This window comes from Centropristis striata, chromosome 4, assembly GCF_030273125.1.
Source record: "Centropristis striata isolate RG_2023a ecotype Rhode Island chromosome 4, C.striata_1.0, whole genome shotgun sequence".
NCBI lineage: Eukaryota > Metazoa > Chordata > Actinopteri > Perciformes > Serranidae > Centropristis > Centropristis striata.
The window spans coordinates 22,815,785-22,823,201 of record NC_081520.1 but is presented as its reverse complement, the minus strand read 5'-3'; the positions used below and the strand labels follow the sequence as shown (position 1 = coordinate 22,823,201).

Here is a 7,417-nt window from a genome sequence, read left to right as displayed (position 1 = left end):
GGAAGTGTTCGGGTGGGAGATAACTTTTATTCCATCAACCCATCTTGACAAAAATCTCCAGAATATTTTTATAATATGCATAACACCCCATCATCTTTCCCCTATATGGCATTACAAATGACATCCCTCTTCTGTGGCGGTTTACATGACTGCAACGAGCACTGGAGCTCTGCTTGTCGGAGCTTTTTTTGTACTTAATTTAGCTCGGTAAGGCGAAGTGCGTCACGGGGTCCGGAGCTGCTGTATGTGAGTGGATTAATGGCAAAGACAGGGATTCTAGTCACAGTTAAGCGGATGATGCGAGGAGACAGTGCAGTCTTGTTTAAATTGTATAAATGACTGCGGGATGTTTAGAAGAAAAAGATGCACTGTAGCCTGCAGGGCACAAGTCGGTGAAAGTAGCATCAGTGTCAGAAAGACTGTAATTGAACACAATTGCGTCACATCCCTGTTTGCAGCGTTACAATTTTCACACTCCCAAATCCAGTTTTGTCTGTTACGTGGAGTCCGTTTCTGTGTCCTCGCATCCCACTTAATCACTTCCTAGACAATGCAAGCTGTCAACTCTCTGCTATTGTGATGCTGCTGGGCAGATGTCACTGACCACGTGATCCGAGCCATGTGTTTGTGGCAGACTAGAAATGCGAAGGGATTTAGATTTGGTAGGTTTTTGTAAACAAGGAGCTTTGCCCCCCCCCCCCCCCCATCATAATGGGATGCACTGTAGGGAAGTCCAGTGGTAGAATATGATGCAGAGAATGCTCGATCACATTGATTTCCCTCTCTCTGTCCTCTCCATACCCCCATGCTTTATTTACAGTGAGTAAATGAGTTTGAGAAAATATAATGCAATTATTGGATAAACCTTTAACACGGCCTGTAAAAAATCCTGTTGTCACACAATCATATCTACTCACCTGATATATACATGGGCACATTATTAGACAATGGGGCCCTGGGCACAGACATGTAAGAGGCCCCACCACCCCTCTTACTCTAAATAACATAAAACTTTACAGATGTTAGCCTCTTTGCGTTGCTGTTATGTGTCTCTTTGTAGTAATTTTGTGTCTCACTTTTTTAATTGTTTTGCTCATTTTTTTACTTGTATATTTCCTTTCTGTAGTAGTTTTGTTAGTAGTTTAGTTTTTTTTTTGTCTGTTCTATTTTTGGGTAACTTTGTTGTCATTTTGAGTCTCTTTGTAGTAATTATGTGTCTCTTTGTGTTTATCTTAGGTCTGTTTGTAGTTGCTCTGAGACTCTTTGTAGTCGTTTTGATTTCCTCAGTAGATGTTTTGTGTCTGTTTGTGGTCATTTCGAGTCTCTGTATTTGGTTAGAATCTTTTTGTGGCTGTTTTGCACCTTTTCAACATCATCACGAGTCTCTTTGTGGTTCCTTTGCAGGTGTTTTAAACAGAAGAAGATTGGGGGCTGGTAGGAGAAAAAAATAACGAGGGGAGGATTTTTGTCATTATGCAGTTCGAGGAAAAGCTGAAATGACCAGAATAAAGCAAATTTTTTGAGTTTGGTAAAGTTGGAAAGTTATTCACAGATTGGTTGTTCCTGTGTCAATAAGACATCAGGGGAACATTGTTTTCAATTTGAACAGTTAGGTAGACTGCAAGCTACAACCTCATTTTCATCATTGTCATAAAATGAGCATTAACAACAATATTTAAAGTATAGTAGAACTAAATTCCTGAAACATAAATGAGCTACCACAACTATTGCTTTTATGTAATTTATGTGAATTCTTTCGACATATATTAGACGTATTGATGGAAAATCAGGTTGTAGCTTGCAGTCTACTTCACCAAATTTAAAAAGTTTATTTTATTCTCGTCATTTAAACTTTTTTCTCGAAGTGCATAATTAATTTTTCCCTTCCTCTCATTATTATTTTTTTTTATATCTTACCTGGCCCCAATCCTCTCCATGTTTTTTAATCTCTTTGGTCTTATTTTGTAGTCTTGTAGTTTTATATTTCATTGTTGCCATTTTGAGTCTCATCCTGGTTGATACACGTTTCTTTGAGTGTTTTTTTTTAGTTTAAGACCGGGCGAGGGGCTAACACTCTAGGCCTCTGGGTCTGTGTCCAGTCTGCCTGTCAGTAATCCATGACTGCTTATTAACACACACACACACACACACACACACACACACACACACACACACGTGCAAAGTAATAAATCCCTTTAATGGATTCCTTCTTGCAACCAGGTGCCATCCATTCAGGTAACTGCTGATCAAATTAGTCAATTGACTCAGTTACTGTTGAACTCACCAGAGGTCACAGCTATTTGTTTCACTTCTCCAAATCCAATTGACTGTGTCTTTGCTATATTCAGCCGTTTAGTCACCCAGTCAGTCTGTCTCCTTTCGAGGTGGTGGCAGACTTTGCGCTCAGCCAGAGCCAAATTAGATTCTCCTTTCCAAGAAAACACTTGCACCTTAAGTCTGCTATTTTAACCATTATCTCTGATAAACGACCCTTGAATAATTATCTGCCGTAATCACTCAGCGAGTGTCATAATTAATTTGATGTTTATAATGTATCTGCTTGGCATTAGTGATTAGTGTTATTTATTGTCAGTCAAGCAACGATAAACTGCAACTCAGACCCCTGTGGCTCAATTGAAAAACACAACCATTTTTCACACCCAGTTTCCACCTGACAAATTGGATACGGGGGGTGAGAGGGAGAGGGAACAAAGAGAAAAAAAAACATGAGGGCTAAAATGCGAGAACTTTGAGCAGGGGTGGGAGGCCGTCGGCTAGTAATTTGTCGAGCTACACAGTGTATCTGATTCCATAAGCTGGGTTTTGTGAAGGCTGAAGGGATATTGGTGACCTGGGGGCGTAATAAGGCCTGTGCTCCTTTAGTGGAGCCTGTGGCTGCAGTCGTGACATTCATGGCACAAGAGGAGGGATGCTGGAGTAGAGAAACAGTATGTGGCCAAACAACCGCTGTGACAGAACACACAGCAGCAAGCCTCACTACTGAAATGAGGAAGGAAATTTATTTTTACCAGGGGCCTAGAACTGTGTTGCACTGAATAAATAAGCCAAAACTTCTCTCTTTATGCTGAAGACTTTCAGATTTGCAGCACTATAATGGCACACTGTGAAACCCCATGTCAAAAGTATATATCCAAGCTTAATTATGCTTTAAATTAATTCATTTAAAATCATAGTACAGATTTCTTAAAGTAGGGTGTATGAGTTACAACCTTAATGTGGCTGATTCCATAGAGCTGCAGGAATATATATATATATATATATATATATGTATATATATATATATATATATATATATTCCTGCAGCTCTATGGAATCAGCACAATCATGGAAGTGGACTGGAAGTGGGTACAACTCAAACATGTCTTTGTGCAGAATAACACAGTTATAGTGAAATAAAATAAATAATAAAAATGCAAGTTGAATTTCTCTGATAAACTATTTTTAAAAATTGGAATAAAAAGGTATCTTTTATATAAATGAATATAAGAAAATAGTGTCTCCACAAATAATACATATTCATTTGCAACCTCTAAAACCTCTCCTGTCCTCACCTCTCTGCTCTCTGTAAACAGCCTGCAGTTCTGTCTGATTCTCAGTGAATATTAGTCACGTGATTGACAGAATTTGATGTTTTTAACAGGGTCTAGTTAATCCAAATGGTTAATTTCTGACAACGTTTTAAATGTATGTAAATGACATGTAGAATAAAGTGAATGAAGTGATCTTGACAGAAATATCACAATTTTAAGCTTCGTTTTGGTTACTTTTTCTAACTGAAACTTAATCTTCAACCTATGATCTATTGAAGTTTCTTTCTATGATACATGGTTTATTTTTGGCGATCTGTTGAGGGGGGGTTCAGAGAGTTAAGGGAGCACCATGCATTCCAGATCACAGTGTAAACACTCTTGATTTAGATCAGCCTGAATTAATAATAAAACCTGCCAGTTAACTGTGACAGTACTCTGTTGTGACAGGCTCATGTAATGTAGCCGACTTATTTTCAGGCTGTTGTGAAACAATGCTTTGTTCGCGGAGTCTCATTTCCCCTCAGACTACATCAAAAGTGAACATAAACTTAATATTGACAGCACAAATCTCTCAGCAGCTGTCAGCGCCTATAGGGAACTGCGTTGAATCGAAATTGATTTTCACCAGCTTGTCTTCTGTCTTACAGGACGGACATTCAGTGGAACTATGTTCTCCTTTAAGTCAGCTTTACATGTGTCGATTTAGCTGCTCTTAACCTTTGAACCCCTTTGCCTAAGCAGGCCAGGAAGGGGTTAATCTGAAACAGATGATTCTTTTGAAGATACTCATAATGTTGTCTCAGATAAAGACATTTGTAATGTGGAGTGAATCACAGTTCATCCAGTGTTCAGACAGCTGTGGATTAAACTCTAGTAACAGCATCCATATCAGTGGTGATGTTTGGTAATAAAGTTGCTTGGGATCTTTAGTTGTGTAACATGCTTTACACGGAAATAACCATGTAAGCATACTGCATCCTCAACTCTCTATCATTTTAATGATCTCGTGCCACTGTGTTGAGGTTCAAAGATTAACGGCTAACTGGGTCTTACATTTGTCCCCGAGCTGTCTTCTCGCTCTAAAGGGGAACTTTAAAAAAAAAAATTAGTTTCTTCTTGAAGTGACATTTGCCCCTGAAAAGCGTGAACACAAGTCCCAGCATATTAAATCAAGGCCTGAATCCCAGCACTCATGTTTCAGACCTATAAGATTTAGGTCAGTAAAAAACATCCCATATTTCAGAGCCTTCTTTCCATGGCTTAGTTTTTTTATTCATTTTTTTCTACTACTTTTTTTTTTACAAGAATGATGCCAACAAGTGAAATCAAACTCCCCTCATCCGCTGCAAGTCACAATATAAATCTGAGGAAAAAGAAAAACAAAAGTTTTGCCACATTTCTTACAGCCATTTCTGTGTCACAATAGTTTACTTTTAATTGCTTTTTTTCAGTCCCTTACTCTGCAGTTGCCTTACGGGGGAGGTTGCAATGTCAGCCCTGATAATTGACAATTGCTTATTAAAGCATTAATGACAGAGTCTCTGTGATTGCTCTCCTCTGGGTCAATTATCTGCACTTTGACAATACACTCTGCCTGCCTTGTTACTTTCGGGGAAGATGATTCTGCACTTGTGCTTCGCCCCAGAGGATCTTTGTCAAAACGTACCCCAGAACTATCTGCCTTTAATTTGAATCAGCCACATATTATTTGTGAAATATGCTAGAGGCTCAGGAACTACACAAGACATGATGTTAGTCTAATTTAACTTCCAATACGCTTTCCAATGCCTCAGAATACAGTTATTTTCAATTGCATTATTAAAACCTCAACTATTGAACTCTGATGGCTGATGCGTCTTTGAGTGCTGCTGTGTGCATCAGCCAAACTCTAAATAACTGCACTTCTCCGTCGAGGAAACAAAGACTTTCTGGATGTTGGAAGTTAACTGACAGCCCCGACGAGCCCCACTGTGAGAAAAACTGATTGTTTGCTTCCACAGCACACTTCGTACTAATCCTGCAGCATAATGTGTTGAAAGCATACAGGATCTCCATTTGCAGGTTGTGGTAGATAAAAGAAATACTCTCTAAATCTCTGAACTATATGGAAAAGACAATGATCCAAAGTCATGCTGTTTTTGATATTAAGAATTCTATATTACATTCTATGGTCACTTTTCAAAGTGCCTACAAGCGTCATGAATATTGAAAGGAAATAGCGTCTCCACGAATAATACATATAGAACAATTTGCAGCCTCTCCTGTCCTCTTCTCTCAGCTCTGTGTAAACAATCTGCAGTTCTGTCTGATTTTTTGTAAATATTTGTCATGTGACCGTTCGTCTATGCAGAATCAATCAAGGCTTGACAGAATTTCATGTTTTTAACAGGATCTAGTCATTCCAAACAGTTTATTTTTGACATTTTAAATGAGAGATGTAGAATAAAGTGATTTTGATAGAAATATCACAATTTTAAGCTTCGTTTTGGTTACTCTTTCTGATGGAAACTAACAGAATATGTGTAAAAATAAATATTTGTCTCATTTATTCCAAAACTATAATAGCGCATGGCTGAAAGAATTATTATGACAGGTGAGCAATCCCTCTCTCTAGACTCTTTTGAATTAATTGTAACACCCCTCCTAAGCACTAAGTTTTTTTTTAATTTGTATTTTCATTTTCACATAGTCAGGTGGCTTAGGACCAGATTTGAAGAATGCACGTCGGACAAAAGCACCACATTCTTTCCACATGCTCTCCATCACTATAGGTTTCAATTTTTGATGGGAGCCACTTCATCAAGTTCGCGGATCGGATATGGCAGCCATATAAAGTCTATGAGAACCAATATATCTTCCAAACCACTTAGAAGGTCAATATTGGTGTCAGAATATACATTTTCTGGGTCAAGGAATCATTTATAGCTATTGAGATTATCACTAGATGATTAGAAGATATATTGGTCATAGATTTTGTATGCTGCCATCTCCAATCCGCTAGGGCTGGGTAGCACCAGGTACCTCGCGATACGATACTATCAAGAAATTTTATCCACGATATGGATAATATCACGATACAGCGATTCTGCGATAATCGATGTATTGCAAGAAATTTCATCCACGATACATCACGACATCTGTGTCACTGAAGAAATTCAGAATTTATTGACTGCACTGAATCCATTTCACAGGAATTATAAAACATTGTCAATCAATTTAACATGAATGACAGCCAAATAAAACAACATGTTTACTGCACAGTAGAGGTGGGAATCACCAGATGCCCAACGATACGATTTCATCCCGATGAGTCCAGATACAGAATTTTGCGGTATTGTGAGTATTGCGATACAATATATTGTCATTTTACTGTTAAATTCAATTAAAGAATTGTTTTGTCAAATCAGAGACAATTCACACTCTATTCAAACCCACAGACTGGTCAACAGAGTATTCAGTCAAACTGAACTGAACTGATATCTACGGAGCCCCAGAGATGACATGGGAAAAAAAAAAAAAAATTATTTCGTTCCCACGAATTAGTATTTCGTGGCCACGAAATACTTATTTCGTGGGAACGAAATAAGTATAACGTGCAGCTGTTTACAGACAGGCTGGATGACGTGGTTCACATAGTGGTGAAGATCGCTGGCTTAAATAGATGGATTAATGTGAGGAGATCATTGCAAAAGTTTTCAATTTCATCAGAGTCAGATGTGCTACATGTCTTGATAACTGGACGGAGTTAATTATGGACTATTTCACCGCACCGGTAGGTGAGGAGACGAGAGGAGAGAGAGACAGCCGGACCTCCAGCTAGGACACTAACGGTCCGGCTAGTTAGCCAAGATAATGCCGGAGAGAGT

General features: G+C 38.5%; 1 protein-coding gene across 3 annotated transcripts in view; it reads left to right on the top strand.

Moving 5' to 3' along the window:
• lsamp (limbic system associated membrane protein) overlaps positions 1 to 7,417 on the top strand; it is a 702,186-nt gene that overhangs the window by 419,691 nt on the left and 275,078 nt on the right. The gene's annotated exons all lie outside the window — the stretch shown is intronic.